Consider the following 22,317-nt stretch of genomic DNA (forward strand, 5'->3'; position numbering starts at 1 on the left):
GTTTTCTTTAGAAAAATGCTTTGTTTTTCACTTTGCCTCAAGAAAAATGAAAAGTCAAACTTGCCCCCTTTTTTCTGAAGGCACAAATTTACTGCCAGTATTCTTTCAATGCAAGTTTTATTGCAAAATACATTGTTCTTTATGTTCTGCAATTTTCAAAACAAATGACCAGTTTTTTCATTTAAAAAAAAGGTAAATATTTGTTTTAACTATCTCACTTTGCCCCACATTTCCCTACTTATAGTAACAACTCGGGTGAGAAACCAAAAGAATGGAAATTATAATATTATTCGATTGTTAAGTAAAACGAAATCTTCAATTCAATTTCCTTACTGTATCTTTACTATGAATGAGATTAATAATTTTTGCTTAAACCATGAAGCAGGTCCATGACTTATAGGGACCAGGAGGGGGCACTCCCAGCCCTGCCCCCTGATTTTGGAAAATAAACGTATTTGCATATATGTGGGCATGATTTTTTTTCTTTTATATATATATATATATATATATATATATATATATATATATATATATATATATATATATATATATAAAGTATTTTGGTGCCCTTTTTTGAACATTATAAAGTAAATAACATATAAGCTATACTAAGTACCCAAACACCCGAAACATAATTGCAAAGCACGTGGAAGTGTGCGCTCCTCATAAGAACATTAAAATATTTCGTCTCCACCCTCAATCTTTAAATTTGTACCAAAGTAAAATACTCTTTTTTTTTTTTTTTTTTTTTTTTGAAAATGGATATTTATTTAAAGGCTGAAAATAAGTCCATATCAGCATAAAGTATTAAAGTACCAAAACATTATTATAACGACTGTTTAATCAAATAAAAGAGTTAAATTGTTTTTCTATCAGAAATTATCTTACAGTATTTGAGAAATGTACAGCCAATGTGTGACTACGATTCGCATAATGGTGCATACAAATAGTCTCTTACCAGAATTTAACGAATGTTTTCCTACAGTCTTAATACAACAATGTAGAGCCAGTATTTAACCAATATAAAATCAATATTGGGCAAATCCTTCCATTATTGCTCAAGTTAATACCGATGTGAGAAGCACTGAACCAATGTTGTGTGTGTGAACCCCTAATATTCCGCCGTCTTTTCCACTCTTTTATTCTTTGTTTTGAAATGAGATTATAAAAAAGAGTAAAATTTCTGAATGTGGATGCAATGAGAGTTAAAATTTTGCTTGCTTGTGAAGTAAATATCAAAAGTAATACAAAAATAAGATGCATATAAATCAAAAACACACAGTTGATTAATATATTTATTTGGCAATACTTATGTTCTATGCTGTTTATTATAAAGATGATGCATCGAAGTTTAAGAACGCTTGTTTTCTCTCACATTGTAATTATTTAACAAGACTATTTATAATAGTCAGGCAATTAATGAATAATAAGTTTTAAAAAATACTAGACGACATGATTTTTTTGTCTTCTTTTTTTATGCTGGCTGATTTAAAATAAAAGAATAAAACAACATGACTGTCTACCAAAAAGTAAGGGAAAAACATAAGTATTCATCGAAAACGTGAAACATTTTGAAGAACTTCTACTTGCGAAAATCAATTTAAATTGTATGTTATTGAACAATTATAAGCGCTCTACAGCGATACGTATTTTTTTCTTATTTTCGCCATCAGATAGCAGCACAAAACTTGGTGAAAGCAATTTTTTGAATTTATATTAAGAAGTCTTTTTTTTTTCCTTGAAAGGGAGAAAGAACCTTACAACACACTCCCAACCAAACTTAAACTCCTTAATTATTTTGATTTTAAATATTTCTTATTAACACCTCTACGTAATGTTACTCTTTCTATGTCTAAAAAATGTTACTTTTTAAGATCATTAATTAAAGATGATGTGGCTTAATACTTTGTATGTAAAATGGATAGATTAAGGAGTTCCTAATGAGTTCTATTTCCTCTCCTATGTAAAACATGTGAGAGGTATGAGACGAAATGCAAAATTTCAACTGAAATCAATGATGTGGGGTAAAGTGAAATAGCGGGCAATTGATAAAAAATATAATGAAATGGTAACAAAATCAAATGTCAGAAATTTATCTGGCAATAGTTTAAAAATCTTATTAAAGATCTTGTTGATTGCCGTCAAAGTCAAAAAGAGTTTCTTACGAAGATCAAGCTCCATGAATACAACATGTCGTTTTAAAAATTTGATACTTATACTGTAATATTGAGTGGTACATCATAAATAGTTTTTGTGTTTACAAAATGATAAAGTTCTTGTTTTCAAAATTTTAAATTTAATTGAGACTTACTGATGTTCACTGCAGTACCTATGTATTTAATATTAGGCATGTTTTGATTTTAAGTATGTAGTACAATTTGTATAGTACATTAGGGGAAAGTGAACGAGGCAAAGTGAAATAGCTTATTTTCTTTATTTACTAATTCATTTCTTTATTTATTTACACATTCATTATTTATTTTTCAATAAATTCCTAAGCATTTATTTATTTATTCATTCACTTATTTATTCACAACTGACTAATTTATTCATAGGTTTATTTAACCATTTAGTATTTTATTTATTACTTTTTCATTATTAATCATTTCATTTAACTCATTTTGTCCTTTCTCGTACATGTTTCATTTTCTCTTCAAAGAAAATATTTTTAGGAAACAAATTGAAAATATTTCTTTAGAAAATAGTCTAACTTCGTTTATTTATTTATTTTTTTTTATTTATTTATTTATTTACTTATTTTTTTTTTTTTTTTTTGAAAGTCTTGCAGTACAAATGTACTGCTAAAAACTAAAAATAATGTTTCATTATAAGTTGGCGTATAAAATACATAATTCTCACTTTATCTAATGTTATTTTCCAATTAAATTTTAAATTTGGCCACCTTAAAAACAATTAATTTATCAGAACAATTTCACTTTGTCCCACATTCCCCCTACTATCTGAAACTCTTACACGTTTTATCAACTCTTTCTAAGCTATGAGAACCGGGCAACTGGGAGAAAAAGTCAACAAATTTTCAGAAAATTTCGAGTCACTTCGTTTCTGAAGATATTTGGTAGGTAATAATAGGTATCAATCTTCTGTACGCCATTTCCGCCTTATTTAATTTTCGGAAAAATATTATTCTTGAGATACAGCCATTTGTTTGTTCCGTGGAGGAGTAAAATTTGCAATTTAGACATTTTTGAAGAGCTCTTGTGGATTTGTTTTAATTAGTAAGAAGATCAAATAAAGTTAATTATTAAGCTAAAAGAATGAACTTTGATTTGCACATAGCGAAAAACGATTTAAGTAAAGCTCAACTAGAAATTTTCCGACGACAAATCATTGTTAAAAACCTGCTGTTTTGGTCATTTTATGTCAAGAAATGATAAAAAATGACAAACTATATTTCTTTCCTCCTGCCCTTTTATATGTATACTAACAGAATTTAAAAAATGAGTTGCAATTGAATGATCTTCATCGCAAAAAATAATTGCTTAAACATTAGAAAAAAAATTTAAAAAACAGAATTTTTTCCACCTCCAACCTCCTTCAATAAGGGCTTGTGGCCCAGGTGGTAAAAATTTGAAAATGCTTGAGAAGGAAGCTGTTGCATTGTTCTTAAAAACAATGTAAGAACTATATTGTCATTCTTAGGCGTACAGAAGACATAACACTTTAAAAATTGAATGTTCGGGTAATGATAATTTGAAAATTGAAAATAAAAGTTTGAGGATTATGGGCATATTAAATAAAGCGTCTTTAAGAAAGAACTACAAACTATTCATTACTAATTTAAAACTCAAAACATACAGCTTTTACTTATGATGTTGGAACTTCTTTAACAAAAAAAATTATTTGAATTGATTTAAATTTTTTACTTTTTACTTTCACCTTTATCGGATTCTCCTTTTAATTTGTAACAGATTGTAAAACTTGGCATCATTAAATGTACTTTATATAAGATAAGTCAATCAAAGGATTCCTCATCAAAAGGTTATTGGAATGCATTACACTAGTGATTTTGTTAGAACTCTTAGAACTTTTTGTAGAAATTTTGGGTTTAGTAAACGCAGCATCCCAGTGTGCTTGTAGAATTGATATTTTCATAATGACATGAAATTAAATGTTCTTGGTGGAAGGATAGTTCGGCCGTTTTTTTATACTTTTTTGAAAATGGGTCTTTAAGCATACAAAGAGGAGGTACAAGCATGCCACTGGTCAAATAACCAGCGGGACAGTTCATTACTCTATGTGCTATTTCAGAGAAAATAAGAAATTAAAAAATCATTGCCATTACGTACGTGGCGACTTATGGGAGCCTATTATTGCAACTTTTCATTTTTTTCAGAAACTAGTAATTTATGATATAAATGCGTATTTTTATAATTTACAAGAAAAAAAGAAGAACTTTCCTGATAGACCAGCTAGTGCTGTTACCACAAACTTTGCCCATATTTATGTCATCATGACTCATGAGCAAGATTTCGAAATACAAGCTCGGTGGCATTATCTCAAAACGTTTAATTGTTTTGCAACTCTAAGTATAGTATGGTGCGAGAAAACATTCAAGCCTTCTTTAAGGGGGAGGAGGCTGCTATGACTGCTATTTAACTTTTTGGTTTTCAGGAAACTTTCTATCGCTTCTAATCTGCTTCTGATATGTTAAACGAAAAATTCATACGGAGTTTACTATTAATATAGCAAAAATTTATTTTAAAACTCTTTGCGGGTCAGAGCTTAAGAAAAGAGGAAAAAAATAAATAAAACAAAAAAGTACAAAAATACTATCAAGTCAAAATAAATTTAAACTTAGCATTGAAAAGTTACGTCTTATTTTATTTAAAATGTTTCTCATTACAGTTTTAAAGGAAAGGGGTCCTTTATTTTGTGTAAAAAAAAATACTACAGTTCGCATAATGGAATTGCCGATTCGCCACAAAAAGTTATTCTGATAAGCAGGATATTCCATTATTCAGGATCAAAATGAATGCATTCAAGTCTACTTATTGAAATATCGGTTAAAATATTATCCCGCTTAATGTAATAAATTTTCAATGTACCAACTAAACCGTTGTAGTTAGTCATTTTGATCCCGGAAAATGAAATATCCCTTCTATCAGAATAACGTTTCGTAACAAATTGTCTATTCCATTAAGTGGGCTCAACTGTATAATTACGACGGTTTGGTACATTGAAAATTTATTTCATTAAGCGGTATCTTCTTTTAACCGATGTTCCAATGCGCGGGTTGACTGAAGTGGTATTATAAACGAAATAAAAATCAAGCAAACAAATGTCGAATGTCGTTTCATCCATAGGCTCTCATCTTTCACATTTAAGAGGGAGTTAAATTTGGCCCCCCCAAAAAAAAGTGTCTGAGTTTTTAGTTTTTTTTTTTTTTTTTTTTTTTTTTTAATATTTGAGTAATTATGACGTTGTAAAATTATCTTTTATATGAAATATTAAACAAAATTCTACTATGAGCAAAACAAAAAATTTTCTTTATTTTTGAATGGAGAGGAAGCCGCGTTTCTCAAGAACACAGACAATTTCTTTGACAGCTAAATGTAAAATATCTGCAAGTATAAGGGTATGTCATCCATATTGTCAGCTGCATTGCGGAATGTCTAAGTTGAACTTGTTTTCAGAAAAATACCTTTCATTATTAATTACTTGAATTAACTGAAGCACTCAATGTTCAGGTGAAATCATAACTTAGGATTAAGAGCTATCGTATGCAGATAGGGAACCCATTTGAAATGCTTTAATCAAATATTCAATATTTTCAAAATCTGGAAAGTTTTTTAGATCGTAAAGATCAGTCGTCGCCTCAAAGCAACAGTAAGATATCTTAATGTTTTTCCTGAGATTAGATGTCTACCTGTTGCTCCGACACGACGAAATAATGCATCAACTTAATAAAAGTATTGCTATAACACACACACATACTCAAAATGCATAACATTGTAAAAATTTGAAGAAATTTTGGCTAATTTAAGTGCAAAGTAGGTAGACTAGTACAAAGGAGTAACATTTGCATTTAATTCTTCTAAACTTCTATTAATTCGTTAGTAATTCATTAAAAGTATTTCTACCAACTGGAATCGTAACATCAGACCAATGAAAAAAAAAAGGCAGTTATTGTAACGGAACCAAAGGAGAGCATATCGGGGTAATTATTAAATTTTATTCCATTTTTTTATTATTTAATTATTGTAAATAAAATTCATGGTTCCAGTAAACGCGTCTACTTACCATCATAATGTGTTACTAAATTTTTTTAATTCGACAGTATTATTTCAAGTAACAATTCTCAAATTCGGGTAATCTTCCGTGTAAGACACATTCTTTAAAATTTGACACACTTTCCATTTTTAACTTGCTAGAATTTCTTATTAAAAAATACAATGTATTCTTTTCAAGGTACAGGTTTATTTTTACTATCTTTATCTCTTTTCTTTCATGTGGTGTATACTCAGCTGAGAATTTTTTGAATAAACCACACTGTTAAAAATTCAGAAAACTTTTATGGTAAATATTACTGTAAAATGGAGTGTTTACAGTACAGAAAAACATTACAGTAAATTGCACCGAGAAAAATAAACGATTGCAGCGCCAATTGATACACCACGTGACTTACAGTGCAAAGCACATAACACCGTATTTCTCCTCACTCGATGTGTCCCCCCTTGTATGGTGGGCAGCAAAGCCGCATGCCAATCCGAAGGTCCCGAGATCAAACCTGCTATTCACATTTTGCGTTTTTTAACTATCGTTTATTATACCTCAACCTTTTACAGTAAAAGAGGATTTTACAGTAAAAGTTACTGGCAACATGGATGCCAGTAACTTTCACCCTAAAATTTCAGGATTATTTTTAACACTGCATTAACCTTAAAGCATCCTTGAAGTTTGAAATTTCAGAAACAATAGATTTGATTTAATTCAGATATCCAAGGAATCATCATTCTAGCTAAGAAAGAGCGTTAGATACTCATGCTCATAGTACAAACTGCACTTTACACCGTATTGAACAAAATTTATCTGTAATTCTTTATTTGAAAAATTCTTTCTTTTCTTAAAACACTTTTAAGCCTACTTGTCATTGTAGGTTTAAAAATGCCGTGTGCTCATTAATGAGAGCTATTTTTATAGCTGGACGGAAGTGCAAAACCTTCAAATTGTGTATTTAAAATTGTGGTTGCTATGACAGTTCATAACATTTTGCTCCCCAATTAAACTGACAATGAATGTGGCTAAATAAACAATAACTATAATTCTCAAATTCGGAATAGGGTCTCAAGGAAAAAACTAAGAAAGAGAGTTAGATACTCATGCTCATAGTACAAACTACACTTTACACCGTATTGAACAAAAGTTACTTGTAATTCTTTATTTGAAAAATTGTCTTTCTTTTCTTAAACACTTTTAAGCCTACTTGTCATTGTAGGTTTAAAAATGCCTTGCGCTCATTAATGAGAGCAATTTTTATATTTGGACGGAAGCATAAAACCTTCAAATTGTGTATTTAAAATTGTGGTTGCTATGACAGTTCTTAACTTTTTGCTCCCCAACTGAACTGACAATGAATGTGGCTAAACAAAAAATAACTACGATTCTCAAATTTGGAATGGGGTCTCAAGGAAAAAACTGCGGAATTTATTTTCAAAAATTTACCAAAATTACGTTAAACGTCAAGGAAAATCTGAGCGCCATGTAATGAAAAAGTTTTGTCACAAAACAAAGAGCGAGAATTTGAAAAGAGCCTTTGGAAATATTTTCCGCTTTACGTCAAATGATGACATCTGATTTGAAGGGAATGAAAAAAAGTTGTTCTATTATATTCTACAGATAGCTATTCTAACGACAACAGCGGGAAGAAACTGGTATCTAAAACCGTAAGAAAAATTAAGCAAAGATGACTCTATACATCTTTTCACGAAGACCATGGGAAGCCTAATGGTTTTGGATTCGACTACGGAGGATTCTATTTTCAGTAGGAGAGGGAGGGGCTAAAAGTTCCGCAGGTAAGTTGTTCCCTTTGAAATAGCTAAATGAAGAAAAAAGATAAATGTATTTTGTACATACCTGGTAAAATGGAATTTTTCAGCGCACCGATGGCAGTCATATTCGCCAGGCCAGTGGCGTCCGGTATATTAAAAGCTGGGCACGTGCATCACTGATTTACTTTTGAAAATATTTTCGTTTTTGAACTTTTTGGTCTTTTTCACGAAATTCAAATGATCGAGTTTAGTTCTTTGGTGTTTTTATGCAAATATCTATTGTGCATTTTAAAATATTGCGCTGAAACGATTTACTTTTCGTTATCTAACCTAAAATTTAAATTTTTTAAGTGCTTGTGGGGCTAGTTGTTCCTACTTTGTGGGGCAAGTTGTTCCGAGGAATAACTAGCCCCAAGAAACTCCGTGCCCCTATTTATCTGTAGCAGCAGTACAGTAAATAAAAACTCATATAAATAAATATTATATGTATATATTCGTTACTGTAAAATGTAGAAATCGGAGAATGTCGACTCTCACCGGTGATTTATCGATAATATTTCGTTGTTTACTTATAAACAGATAGAAAAATATGAAATTTTTAAAGATCAAAATGCAAGTCAAAATATCTTTCGTACTTTCATATAAAAATACGAAATTTGCGAAATTTGTTGTTCTAGAGCCTGATTACGCCGCCTTGCAGTGGTTTGAGAAAGTAACCAAAGAGGCAAAGCAGTTCAATGTTGCTCAGAGAAAACAGATCATATCCTACGCAAGTGGATCTGTCTAGGCTTTACCTGTTTAGCCGTCATTAGCCAGAGACTGTAGCTTCTCCTTTGTGAGTTTAGCGTCCTGGTCAAACTTGAGCAGTACTTTCATTTTCAGAGGTGTAAATTAAAAACGCAAGTAACCTTCCTTTTCGTAATCCAGAGAAAGGTAGTTGCAAAAGACGATGAAAATGGTAGTTAGAATATCATGCATGTACAATATATTCCTGGTTACACGTGGAATAGGGTGTCACGGTAACCGCGGATAAGCGAATTTCGCGGACATTTGTTTGATGTTGCACAATAGGTAAGAAAAACAACACTAGTACATACAAGAGCAAATGAAAATCAAGAATGCTGACATACATTCAAACTTGCAAAACGATGCTAGAGGCAAAAGATTAAACTAGTAACACTAAAAGTGGCAGTTGTACTATGTAGAAAATGTACGTAAATGCAAAAAAAGAAAGAAGAGTTGCTCATTACTGCAAACGGACACAGAAAATCCTGAAAACAGATCAACCAAATCAAATCAACTTAGGCTACGCCAAAAATGTGTAAAGCAGGAGAATTTTTTCTAGCAAAACTGGCTCGGTTACTCGTTTACAGGCATAAGAAGTTTGGATGTAAAAATTGGGTTCCAACTAGTCAGGTTTTGATGAACGAGGAGAGTTTGATGTTTTTAGTAGAGAAGCGAAAGAAACAAATTGGAATGTCTTAAAATAGATCTTACACATGTTAAATTAAAATGAGTATTTTCTAGACATATTCAGTAATTTATAAAAGCAAAGATAAAGAAATAAATAAATAAACAATAAATAAACAAATCCTCAAAAACAATATCCGCCCGTGAGTAATTGGGAGTTCATTGTTATCACCTGCACTAACCTCGTTTATGGATCGTCTGCGAAGTATCGTATCCGTCTGAAATCAAAGATGGTTTTTTGTTATGGTTGCAGACTGAACTAGTGATCGTAGCTTATTAGCTACAGAAGCTGTTAAGTATTTTTTTTCATTTAACTACATTATTCTATTCCTACTATATTTTACTATGTTAATATATTGTAATATTACTATGCTTACTAACTGTGCCTAACATATGTATTTGTACTTAAAGTGTAATAATTGAACCTTTAAGTACAAATTATCGATTCTAAAATGTAAAATAAGTCAAGTTTTTTTTTTTTTTAAGTTTAAGAGACATTTCATTGTTCGGACAATATTGATTATTAATCTTTAAATAAACACTTGTTTTTAATCAGCAATTAATTTTTTACCACAAATTAGACCTTTAACATATCCTTGTCTCGAAACAATGTTCATCTCGAAATCATCATCGTTTAACATCGTCGTGCTAATATCGAAACAACTTGCCCCACCCTTTGAACAACTAGCCCCATGAAGGGGCAAGTTGTTCGTTCTCGACTTTTGGTGCTATTAAATTAATTATTAAAAAAATTGTGCGAAATACTACACGAAAAACAATTGCTACATCATAGGGGCATATATTACTCTATTTTAATCTCAGAATAATAATTCTAGAACTACGTTTTCATAACAAATTTTGAGCTTGTTTAAAAAACGGAGCTTCTAGCCCCGCTCTCCCCTACTCGAGGTCATAAAGTGTACATGCATGGTTTGTGGTAGTTAAATCTTCGAGCCCTAAAGACTTTAGGACTTTAGGCTAAAGTCCTGCGATAGGTCGCTAAGCAGTTTTCCAAAGGGACAGTAGACAAGATGAATGTTCCTCTTCTTTAGCCTTGTATTCAAATTGAAGCAGTAAGAAACAAAGGGATGCTAAAACTGAAAATTTCGTGATAAACGGTGCAAATGATAGGAGAACCTTTCCTTTGCGTTGGTGCACTGGTAGGTTCTGCTGTACAGAATTATTTAGAAAATATGAAATCCTACCTAAGATTTGAACTTAAAATGCGTTTTCCTCGAAACATAAAAAAGTCCAAGTACATCCATTAGTTTCTCACTACTACAATAAATTGTGAAGGTGACGATGACTGGTACCGCTTTTTGCCGATAGTTATCTTCGATCTGTATTAGGGGCACTATTGAGGACAGCCGACTAAGAACCATGTGAGATTGCCCGCGCTACTCTACTCGTACGCGTCTTAGTGAACAATGAGTAGTATTTGGTAAGGCTTGGGAGCAGCCTTTTAAGATGTCATCCCATTCATAGAGATGAAAAGGACGAATTATGTAAAGGTGAAGTGTATACACAAAAAAGCAAAACATCTGATGACCAATAACTTATAAGGAAATAACGTTTTAGGGATAACTTTAGTTCTCCCCAAATCACTAAATTTTAGCTAGAATCCTTACCAGGAAACCATACGAAAGTGAAAAATGAAAAATATCTAACTAAATAACAATCGAAAGAGTATAGTAAAATATGTTTTTGGACTCACTAGTTATTTGTCTTCGTGTCCACGTTTTCGAAATATGAGATCTTAAGTTCCGAAATTTTAAGAACAGGCGCCAAATTTAGTGAGTTTCGGTGGATAAATGGAAGGCATCTTTCACAAACTTTGCAGATGAATGTCCTGCTACATGCAGACGGTGAAAGCATCAACGAGAAATTGTTTCCTCCAATTTCTCGCAATCTTAAAATTTCGTGTGTTTTTTTTTTTTTTTTTTTTTTTTTTTTTTTTTTTAAATTTCGGTACTTTAAGTACGGTTAAGTTTGTAAAATATCTCGATATCGGGACAAAAGAGCAAATAATTTTTGCGTCAAAATATGTCTCAAAATGCTCTGTCAACTGCTACTTATTTGAACATTTTTCATTATTGCACTATTCTTGTAATTCCCTGATTAGGATTACAATGTGTTGCCACATAACGTAGAAGTAAGTCCCTGATTAGGATTACAGTGTGTTGCCACATAACGTAGAAGTAAGAAGTGCCAACCCCCTCCCTCCTATCATACTTTATTTTACAATTTAAGAATGTAGTATTAACCTATGACTTTGCTTTATCTTCTATTTTAATTGCAAAAAAATGACGTTGCGTACATAAATGTTTATATAAGTAAACCAAATAACTGCCATAGGCAGCATGTTTGAAATTGGTCTGGAATATCCCTCAGGTCATTTTTTAAAAAATATTTTTACGAGAGCAATGCTAGGACGGGAAAACTTTTGCTCGTATTTTTGTAGAGCAAATAAGTAAAATGTCCTTTTTTTTTTTTAACGAAATGTAGGCTCATTGTGCCTGAGTATTGTTTAAAGCCTCATTTTGGTTACAAATTAAATTGTTAATTTAAAACTTCAACAACTTTGTTTTGGCAACGTTTGACGAGCCCATTTGTTTTGATTTATTTGGCGAAATATTTTGCAATCGCGCGGTGAAATGATTACCCCGATTTTTTTTTTTTTTTTTTTTTTTTTTTTGCTATTTTAATGTAGTTTTTTGACGTTTTCGATTTTTCCCTTTACATATGCATGAAAATCTATATTTATGCCAAATTCCAAGTATGTGAGACACTTGGAAGCTCATAAACATTTTCATGAGTGAGTGAGTGAGTCAGTCAGTCAGTGTAAAAAATGGCACTTTTCATATCTTAATAATTCCATTACACATTGGCAGATGTGTCGCCTGATTTCCGAACTTGGCTGACACACTGACGTGTGTCTAAATTTTCAAATGGTTGAATCATAAATAGTATCTTTCATAAAATTCTCAGTGTCATTTTCTTGCTTTACTCTTTTATTGCAATTCATTACATAACTCTTATCGAGATGAACTTTCTACCCGAAAGATATGGAGCTTTTCATTTCCCTAGTTTCAGAAAGTTGTGCAACATGTATGCAAGTTTGAACTCTGTGTTTCAAATCTTGCTTCTCCTTCCGTACTTTTTTTCCTTTTAAAAACATTAATTTGTTTTGAAAAAGAACATTTCACGAAAACGCAGACATTTAGTCCTACACGTCACTGATCTATCTTTAATTTCAAAATAAATAATAAGCAATTTATTTATATTTATTTATTTATTTATTTATTTATTTAATTTTTTTTTTAATTTTTTTTTCTTTTGCCAGAGAAGTTCTATGTGTAGTTTATTAGGCAAAAAATCCCTGCTTATTACATTTTTTAAATATTACTTTTGAAGCGAAATAAAGAGCTGTCACGTATAAGACGAAATGTCTAATTTTCTGAGCAATGGTACAGTATTTGTTTCTTTTCGAAACTAACACTAGAAAATAATTCTTTGAAAAGCAAAGCAGATATTTAAAAAAATTTCGTCAACAGATTCTGAGGATGCATTGCTAGAATTCAGAACTCTAAGGCTGATGTCCAAAAAATGTGTACCACCCGTTGACAGGCAAGCTGTAAAAAAACTAATTAAAAAGGAAATTTGAAAGAAACATTTTGCTTAACTAACAAATCACACGAGTCAATTACTTTTAATAAAGCAACAGTTTTTTACTTTTCGGCCTTTATTAATTTGTACATATATATGATATTATAAGAAAAATTTAGTCCAATTCGCCCCACACGCGACACTGGAATCACCCAAAAGAGTTTTCCAAAATTCCTGATACATTTTGGATCATGTATTTTATTTTTAATATTTAATTAAATCATTGATCCTGGAAAATATTTTGATTAATGGTGATGAGTTTATTTTCAAGGAAATATTTTGATCGTACTAAGTTGAAAATAAATTATTTATCAATACAATTTTGATACGATTCTTTTATAAGTAGGGCAGACCGGGGAACATTTACGCATGGGGCACGTTTACGCAGTGCCCTTTTTTCAAAACGAATTATAACTGGAGAGCCAACAGTCATAACAGATTAATGCTGCTCCCTGGCAAATATCCTCACAAGTTTTTGAGCATCAGTCGAGCTTCGGTTTAGCATGCAGAATGAATAATCTGTTTTTAACCGACTTCAAAAAGGAGGCGGTTATCAATTCATACCGTATGTATGTTTTTTTTTCTTGTTTGTCCACTCATAGCGTCTCACCTAGTGAACCGATTTTGATGATTCTTTTTTTAATGGATAGGGGATGGCTCAACTTAGGTCCCATTACTTTGTTTGACCATATTTGTTCTTTAGAAAAAAAGTTATGGGCAAAAAACAGTAAATTTTATGTAATTTCCCTAGTAAATGATTTTGTAGCGAAGTTCGCATTTATCATCCGTGGATAACGGTGGCTCAGTGGTAGAATTCTCGCCTCCCATACGAGCGACCCGGGTTCAAATCCCGACTAGGACAAAGTGAATTTTACCAAAATTTCGTTTCTACTGTTTCCCGTATTTTCTCGAATCTTCTATTAATTTCTGTATCTTTGCAAGTCTGGAAAGTTCCAGCACTTTCTCAAGTTGTATATAAGGAGATGTAACGTTTATTCGTGGTTCTGAATAAAGATCTCGAGTTGAGGCTAACGAATATTCGCTTCATTTGGCTTTCACATTGTCTTCGCTATCTTCATCTACGCGACAAAAAGAAACTCATTGTTATAAAACTTTGGTGCCCTATAACATTAATAGTAATTGTAATGATAATTTTGAATGAAGGCTTCTCTGAAGTAAGCATCAAATTTGTTCAAGGGAAATTTCGATAATGGGGAATCTGGCGCTGTCGTCTCATTTTTGGCGTAAATAATTTTATTTTAGTAACCCTGCTGATTTATAGTAACCCTATGTGAATTATCAAAATCTTCCTTTCTTCAGTGCTATTGCTCCATAGTAGGAGTCCTCCATAGGATTGCTCCATAGTAGGATTGCTCCATAGTAGGTCCACCTAACCTGGAAGCGAGGTGATGCAGTGATTAGGATCTGCTTAGCCTTCACAATGCTACCATTAGGTTTGACTCAACTACTCTGTAGTATTTTTATCGTTATCATCTATGCCGATAACAGATGATCGGGGCTAAGTAAGAAAATACAGGATTGCATCATGAGCAACTTAGATGCTGTGGAATGTAAATTAGTTAGGAAAAACGTAATACTTAAAAGGTTATAATTAAATTAACTACGCATGATTTTCAGAGAGGAACAAATATAAGTTTTTAGTGCCAATCGCTTAAAGTTTAACCCGTGTCAATAGTTTTTTTTTTTTTTCTTAGTATGGAGCATTTTTAAACACAATTTCACATTTTTTTATATGAAGTTTCGTGATGGTAACTTATTATTTCCGAAATACCTACATTTACACTAAAAGGAATGAAATAAAAAAATTTTGAAAAAAATATAGAACCGACTTCAAAATTGCTCTAAAAAGTGAAAAATAATTTTATTCTTTAAACACCATCGATAATGCTTTTAAACATAATTTTTGAAGTTGGCGCAAAAACGATAGATAAAATCATTCACAGCCATAACTCAAATACAACTATAAATTTAACCAGAACCAGTTTCTTCACTATCACATACATTATGCATTGATGACAGCATATTTGAATAGCGATATAAATGTTTCGTTCGTAACTTTGGATGCTTTTCTGAAAAAAAAAAAAAAATATGAACGAAGCATGATTACACTGGATTTTACATTTTGTTTTTGCGCCAACTTCAAAAATTATGTTTAAAAGCATTATCGATGGTGTTTAAAGAATAAAATTATTTTTCACTTTTTAGAGCAATTTTGAAGTCGGTTCTATTTTTTTTTCAAAATTTTTTTTTTAATAAATCGAGTAAATTCTGAAATGAACGTTTTGAAGATTATTGTGAATAAATAATGCTTATTTAAGAACGAACAAATACATAAAATTAGCAGAAATTTGTCCTTTTTTTTTGAGAATTGTATTTGTATGAACCGAACAGGGTCGAATTTAGCTTCATGCTCTCCCTAGGCAGATTTGAAATCTGCCGCCCCCCTCCACCTACGTGATTTATTCAAGGTCAATTTAAATACTGAAAAGTACTTTTTTTCACAAGCCCAGCGTAATAGAGAAAATTTAAGACTCGCGAAATATTTTACATATTTACTCAGTAAATGTCACACAACTCAGAAAATGCAACGTCATTTTTGTAGAACATAATATAGTAAGCTTTTGCAATAGGGAAGTTGCAACCTATTAAATGTTCATATTTTGGCTATTGGATATTGTTAATTGACCCTCAAAACTAAAAAATTCACCATCGCCGAATTTTAGAACACCGTGGTTGATTTTTAATGAATTTTTAAAAATCCACGCGCAAAAGTGCGCGCTTCTGAAACGTCACTAGCCTACGTCACAGGGCGCGAACGGGCAGCCTTCCGCCGAAGATCCCTTGTTTTCGCTTGGAATATTTTGAGCGCGCTGATATTTATATTTTTTAGAAATTCAATAATCCTTTTGAACACACTATGGAGACCGGATTCGTTAAAGCACAATCTAAATAATCTTCCTCATGTAACATCAATGAGGATATTCGAATATTTCCGAGAGGATGAGAGGTTTAATGTTCCAAAAACGCGAGAAGTTAAATGCGAGGAGATAGCCTTTTACGTTTCGTCTTCGAAGTCGAATGCGTGACCTTCGGCTTCTGCCCTACCGGAAGGCGCATAACGTCACTTCCTATGCCATCTGACGTCACAGGCGCTTGAACTTTAAAAATTAATTTAAAAAAACTACTTATCGTATCGCAAAAATTTTTTCACCTATGATGTTCATACATGTTACTCTATCATATAAAAATAAAATTGAAAAATCGAAAACTTCCCTATTGTTTTCGATTTTAATTGTATTCTTAAAGAGTAGATTTATTTAATGTTCGAAATTTTACTGGTGTGTTTGAAAGAAAAAAAGAATCAAAAGTGATATAAATGCATGGACAATCTGTGTCTGCAGTAGAAATGGCGTAGCTACCTCCAGTGACCTTTAAATTATTTTGTTTACTTGCCAAAAAAAGGATAATGATAATAATAAATAAGTAAATAAATGAAAATTCAGCAAACTGAATTCGGTTAAACGAGGTTTCAGTTAAAAGAACTTCGGATAATCGAGGCTCTACTGAATTATCGAAATGGAGAAAGATATGTACTGTGAATGAATCGGTATTTTTTTAGTATAGATTAAGTTACACTTATCTATCAATACTGCTGAATGGAATTATCACAAGAGATAACGTTTCAATTGTAACATGAAACTGTTTGAAGGATTTTTTTTTCTTCCCCAAGAGAAAAATTCTCTTACTCATGCTACTGATAATCAAGTTGAAAATTTGTAATTTTTTTTTTTCTTAAAAATATAATTTTATATTTCTTAAGATCAGGGCCGTCCGAAGCTCTGACGGCGCCCGGGGCGAAAGTTTCCTGGCGAACCCCCGCCCCCCCCCCCCCATACACACAGAAACGTCAAGTTAGCTATAACATCAGTGCATAATTCATACTTGAATTTCTTACATATTAATGAACAGAACAATCAGAGAGCTATGCATAATGCAAATTAAAAGACAAGCAATGAACATGCTTCTAATATTTGTGAAACATTAATGCCCCAAAAACTTTTCGAAAAATGGAAATGTTAAAAATCCGAATATTTATCTATTAAAATGATATCGCACTTGATAAAAAACTAACAATTAAAACTGAAATCGTTATTCATATTGATCAAACTAAGAACACAAATTAATAAGTTGCTGATTATAAATAGAAAATGTATTTATCGAAGTAAATTACATACAAATTAGATTTCGATCTGGACTCATCCAATGATTCTTTTCAAGATTTTTTTTTTTTTTTTTCTTTTTTTTGTGGTTTTACTTGTACCAACTTAATACAAAACTTTCGTATGTGTTATAAACAAAGATGTTATTCTTTTACATCAAATATTTGTAAGTTTTAGGGAGAAGCCCACAAATACTCAACAACATCGAAAATCGCTCAGAATTGCGTTTTGGAGCTCTAATTTCGAAAACTCACTGACCATAATATTACAAAATATGGTCTTACAAATTGCGTTTTAAGACTTAAGTTTAATAAAATATTCGTGCAAGGGTGCTCATGCCGCCTTTCTTCACTGTCACAAAAATTGGGGTTTTTTTTAACAACACTTACAAAAAATTTAAGTGGAATTGCCCCAGAATGCAAAACATGGCTTAAAGTTTTAGAACCATCATTTTAAACAATTTTCCTGGGAAATGCTCCAGATTCTCCCGTCCATAAAATCTTCAAAGTTCGTCTAAAGTTGCGTTTTTGAAACTTCAATTTCGAAAACATGCAGGGGGAGAAGGAATTGATTTCAATCTATTTCAAAAAAATTATCGATCGGAAACAGTTTCTGAGCTCCCTCCCTAACATCAATAAACATGATCTATAGTTGCGTTTTTAAGGCTAAAATTGCGTTTTCAAAACTAGAAGTTTCAAACTTTTGACTGGACACCTTTTGACCTTTTTTCCTATCAGATCAAAAAAAAACTGTTTTTGTTTTGTCAATGTGCTCCCTTAAAACTTTTTCTGGTTACGTCACTGCACGCAGGGGCAGATTCTAAACAGTTATATTCTCAGAAATTGTATCTGCTTCAATGATGCAAAGGAAACTAATGTTTTAGAGACAGAGAGAGGAATATTTTCGTGCCCTGGGAAAAAAAATAGAGAATCATTGCAATGACTCTGTATTTTGTGCTTCTGACTGTGTATCTATGATACATGAAATGAGGGGGCGCCTTGCGGCGCCCCTAATTTTATGCAATCGGGGCATTTTCTACGATGAGGGGTGCCTTGCTGCGCCCTTCATTTCGTGTGAATATCGTCGTGTTCCGTTGAAACGAGGGGCACCTTGCGGCGCCCCCTCATTTCGTGGCGCCCGGGGCGATTGCCACGCTCGCCCCCCTCTTGGGACGGCCCTGCTTAAGATTAATAAGTATCACATTGTGTATTCATAAGGGAAAATATTATAAGATATGACTTCTAACAGTAAAATCAAAATCTTGTATCATTCAAAAGTATTATATAATCAATAGTTTGTTGGAAGTTAATGTTTATTCTGGCAAAATCATGAGTATGGTTAAGAAAATAATACAAAAAAAAAGCTAATAAGTGTGAGAAACCGCAGAGTGCTTCAATATCAGGCCAAGATCTACGTACTCGCAGTGCGAGGGTCCACAGCCAAATTCTGCTCCAGTCTACTGACACAACAAAGCTACCAAATGGATATTAGCTGTCAGCAGGTGCAAAATTCCCGAGGCCCTTTTCTCCAAGGTCTCCCTTTTAGTACAGTAAAATTAGGCCAAAAAAATGGCCAAACCCAAACATCCAAAAAAAAAGTGAAACCTGTTGCAAATTACTTCTTACCCTTCCAGCAAGAAGGGGTTAAAAGTCCCAGCACTTTGCGCGTCGGGTTTTGGGGGGAAGGGGGGGGACGAAATAATGCTCTATTTAAATAAAAATAATTTCTATTACTTAAAAAAATTCTCAAACCTCGCAGAAACCACTATATAATAGTAAAATAATAAACTCTCACAGAAAAAAATTCTAATTAACAGGGGTGCACAGGCGGGGGGAATGGGGGTGGTGGTTCATGGAGCAGCGTTGCGTCATTGGAATTTTTAAGGCAGTTTTTTCAAGGGGTATTTCTTTCTTTTTTGAGGGCTTTTATTCTGGATGGATACTCCGTCACACTTAAGGGGTGCGCCATCGCTTTTTTTTGGGGGGGGACCCTAAATTTACATTCTAAAATCAACTATGCAGTGAAATTCGCGAAAAAATTTCCATGATTTAAACTTTTCCGAAGTACAAAATGCCACACAATGGTATAGTAATGTCAGAATGATAATTCTAAAAGATCTAAGCGAGCTCAGTAACCAAATTATTTGTGACTGGAGTTATTAAACTGTTTAGAGCGCTGGAAAACAAAATTCCTGTGCAGCATAAAAAAAAGTCCAAAATTGATCAAAGTTTCCCTACTTCTTCTTGATTAACAAACTTCAACTATTCTACAATCTTTTGCCATCACCGTAAGGGGGACAAACCGAAATTGCCAATAGTAAGACGGGCAATGCTGCAATTCTGCACCCTCTAAGTCGGAGGGGGTTCTCATTTGCAAACACCGAGCTACCTCTCTTTTATGCTGCTGGTTATGTGAATTATGCTAAATATGCAGACATATACTTTCAACACTATCTCTAACTTTTGAGTACATTATGCGATAAAAAAATTTGATCACATCAGCTATCCAACGATTTAAATCAGTGACAAATTCAGGTGGTCTAGAACCTGTAGTGATTCAACGATAGAACAAGTCTTGATGAGAGAATGAGCAATACAACAATAGAATGCTAAATATTTTGTCTCCCAGTTTGGAAATCACAATCCGTTTCTAAAGCCTCCAGAAGTTTCTTCCCTCTTAAGTTGGTAGTGGTATTGCTCGTTGATGATAAGGTGAGTTGCGATGAGACCTTTAACGTTCGGGTAGTAACATCATAGAATATTGAAGGCAAACAATTTTGTGGCATTTCTTTGTGAAGAAGGTAAACAGTTATGTCTTTGCTTCTGTTACGAGAGTAGTTACTATCTGTAAATATGTGTAAGCCCAAACCATCTTTTACACCGAATGGCATGAACAGTAAAGATGGAATAAAAAATTGCTAAAACTTCTGGTACGAGTTATGCGCTTATCCTCCATCAGTATTCGATGAATCTGGTTTCAGAAGGAAAGAAATCTTGTATCGTTAAAGTGCTATTATCTGAAGCAAAAGGTTCATCCACCATCAGAGAACGTACAGCTGGTGTCATATATAAGGCAGTGAGAAGCAAAGGGATGTAAGTGGACAATTTCAAGTTTTGAATAAAACGCTTTTAAAGATGAGATCCTAGGTAGGCTTTCACTGATTTTCTTTTCTAAATCATGCTGTATAGAAGCAACTACCAGGTCTACTAGTACCATCTCTTGCCTCAAGGTAGAGGAGAGGTTCACCAACCATTTGTACTGGTTATCTCCAAATTTTTAATTTTGCCACTTGCTTCCCTTTGCTTCTCACTGCCTCATATGTGATAGATGGAAGATACCTGCTTGATCATATTTTTGGTAATGATCTGTAGCTTCAAGGAAATATGCCAGCAATGTGTATAGGTAATTTGTAAGTATGGGAAAGCTAGTGTCATTTTTGATGGGTACAAAGAAAGCACCACAGAAATATAATCTGCGTCCTATTACAACACTCAAGCCTTCTGCTCTAGAAGACTTTCTACGTCTCAAATCTTGTGCTCGCTCTGAGGAGTTCATTGGATATAGTGAATGTTTGAAAAGTCTGAAAGTGGACTGAAGTGCTCAATCATATGCACAAACTGTGTTAGGCATAGCTGTAACAATAACGATTTTGCTGAGGATCTAGATTCCAAAAAACATCTTGATAACGAAGACTTTTTGTAACAAGCTTAGGAGAAATCAGTTGAAAGCAAAAACAGTCCAGCGTAATTTTTCTGGCGATTTAATCAAATGTGCACCATTAGAGGGGGTGGGGGGGAGGATAATATTTTAATATATAATTTCGTTTTGGGAGGTGAGCTACTGTTCTTATGAGGTTTGAGGTGGACAATCCTGATGTAATGCATTTTTGATTTGCATGAAATAATGCTTCTACTTGAAATAAAGGGGGGGGGGTGAGGATTTATTTTATTTGGCGGAGGGAGGGGGGGTGCTGTAGCTTTGAGAGGAGGTGCATCATCGATCTTGGAAAATGGACACACTTTCCAATCGATTTCTAACTTTAACTTAGCATAAAATAATGTTTCCATATGAAATGTATGGAGGGGGTTTCGGGGGTACTGCTTCGTTTTACGGGGATAGGGGGCTCTGTAGCATTGGTGGGTTATGTCATCCCTCTTGGGGGTCAAACAACTTTAATTTCATACTTTTAAATTTAGTAAAACATAATATTCTCACTTTAAATTTACTCTAAAAATTCTCGAAAAATACCCAAAACAGCAATTTTTAGATGCCCCTCCATTCCAAAACCCGACCCACAATGGGGTGGGACTTTTCACCTGTTCTTATTGGGAGGGTAATAAACAATTTGCACCAGGTTTAGGTTTTTTTTTTGGATGTTTGGGTCCGACCCCTATTTTTACTGTACTATATCTTTAGTATGAAGTCCAAGGATTTTCATGTGTAAAGCACTGGCTTCTTCTCATCACGCTAGAAACCCCCTGAGAAACGGTCCTATGGGTCATGGTCACCTGGGAAAAGTGCAGCAGCCACGAGAAACTTCACGTTAGAAAATGCGGGGAGGGGAGCCCGAATACCAAATACGTCAATATTTTGCTCAGAACTTTCGGTCAATCAAGGCTTCTGTGTTGAAATCGGTTTTGTATCTTCAAAGTTTTAAAAAAAAATGCTTGTTACAACGAGCTAAAAATTATGGTGCAGCTTTTAATCTCATAAGTCAAAAGTAATCGCTTTTGCTAGTGTTGTTAGTGGCGTAGCCAGAAAGTATTTTCGGGAGGAGGCATTTTTAAAGCAATTTACTGTCGACATCTACTGTGATCCAAAAACACTTACTCAACTAACTTGTATTGCATGAATTTTTTTTTCTCGTGCTAACAACTGTGCAAACGTACCTTAACGAGTTTTCCCAAAGCTTCTTTTACGATGCCTTTTCA

General features: G+C 33.0%; 1 protein-coding gene across 1 annotated transcript in view; it reads left to right on the forward strand.

Annotated features, from left to right (window-relative positions):
* Window positions 1-7,895: 7,895 nt before the first annotated feature.
* LOC129218064 (1-acylglycerol-3-phosphate O-acyltransferase ABHD5-like) overlaps window positions 7,896-22,317 on the forward strand; it is a 75,468-nt gene continuing 61,046 nt past the window's right edge. The window contains exon 1 of the mRNA XM_054852253.1: window positions 7,896-8,033. The gene's annotated coding sequence lies outside the window, so the exon portion shown is untranslated. The remainder of the gene's footprint in view (window positions 8,034-22,317) is intronic.

Source organism: Uloborus diversus, chromosome 3 (assembly GCF_026930045.1).
Source record: "Uloborus diversus isolate 005 chromosome 3, Udiv.v.3.1, whole genome shotgun sequence".
NCBI classification, from domain to species: domain Eukaryota; kingdom Metazoa; phylum Arthropoda; class Arachnida; order Araneae; family Uloboridae; genus Uloborus; species Uloborus diversus.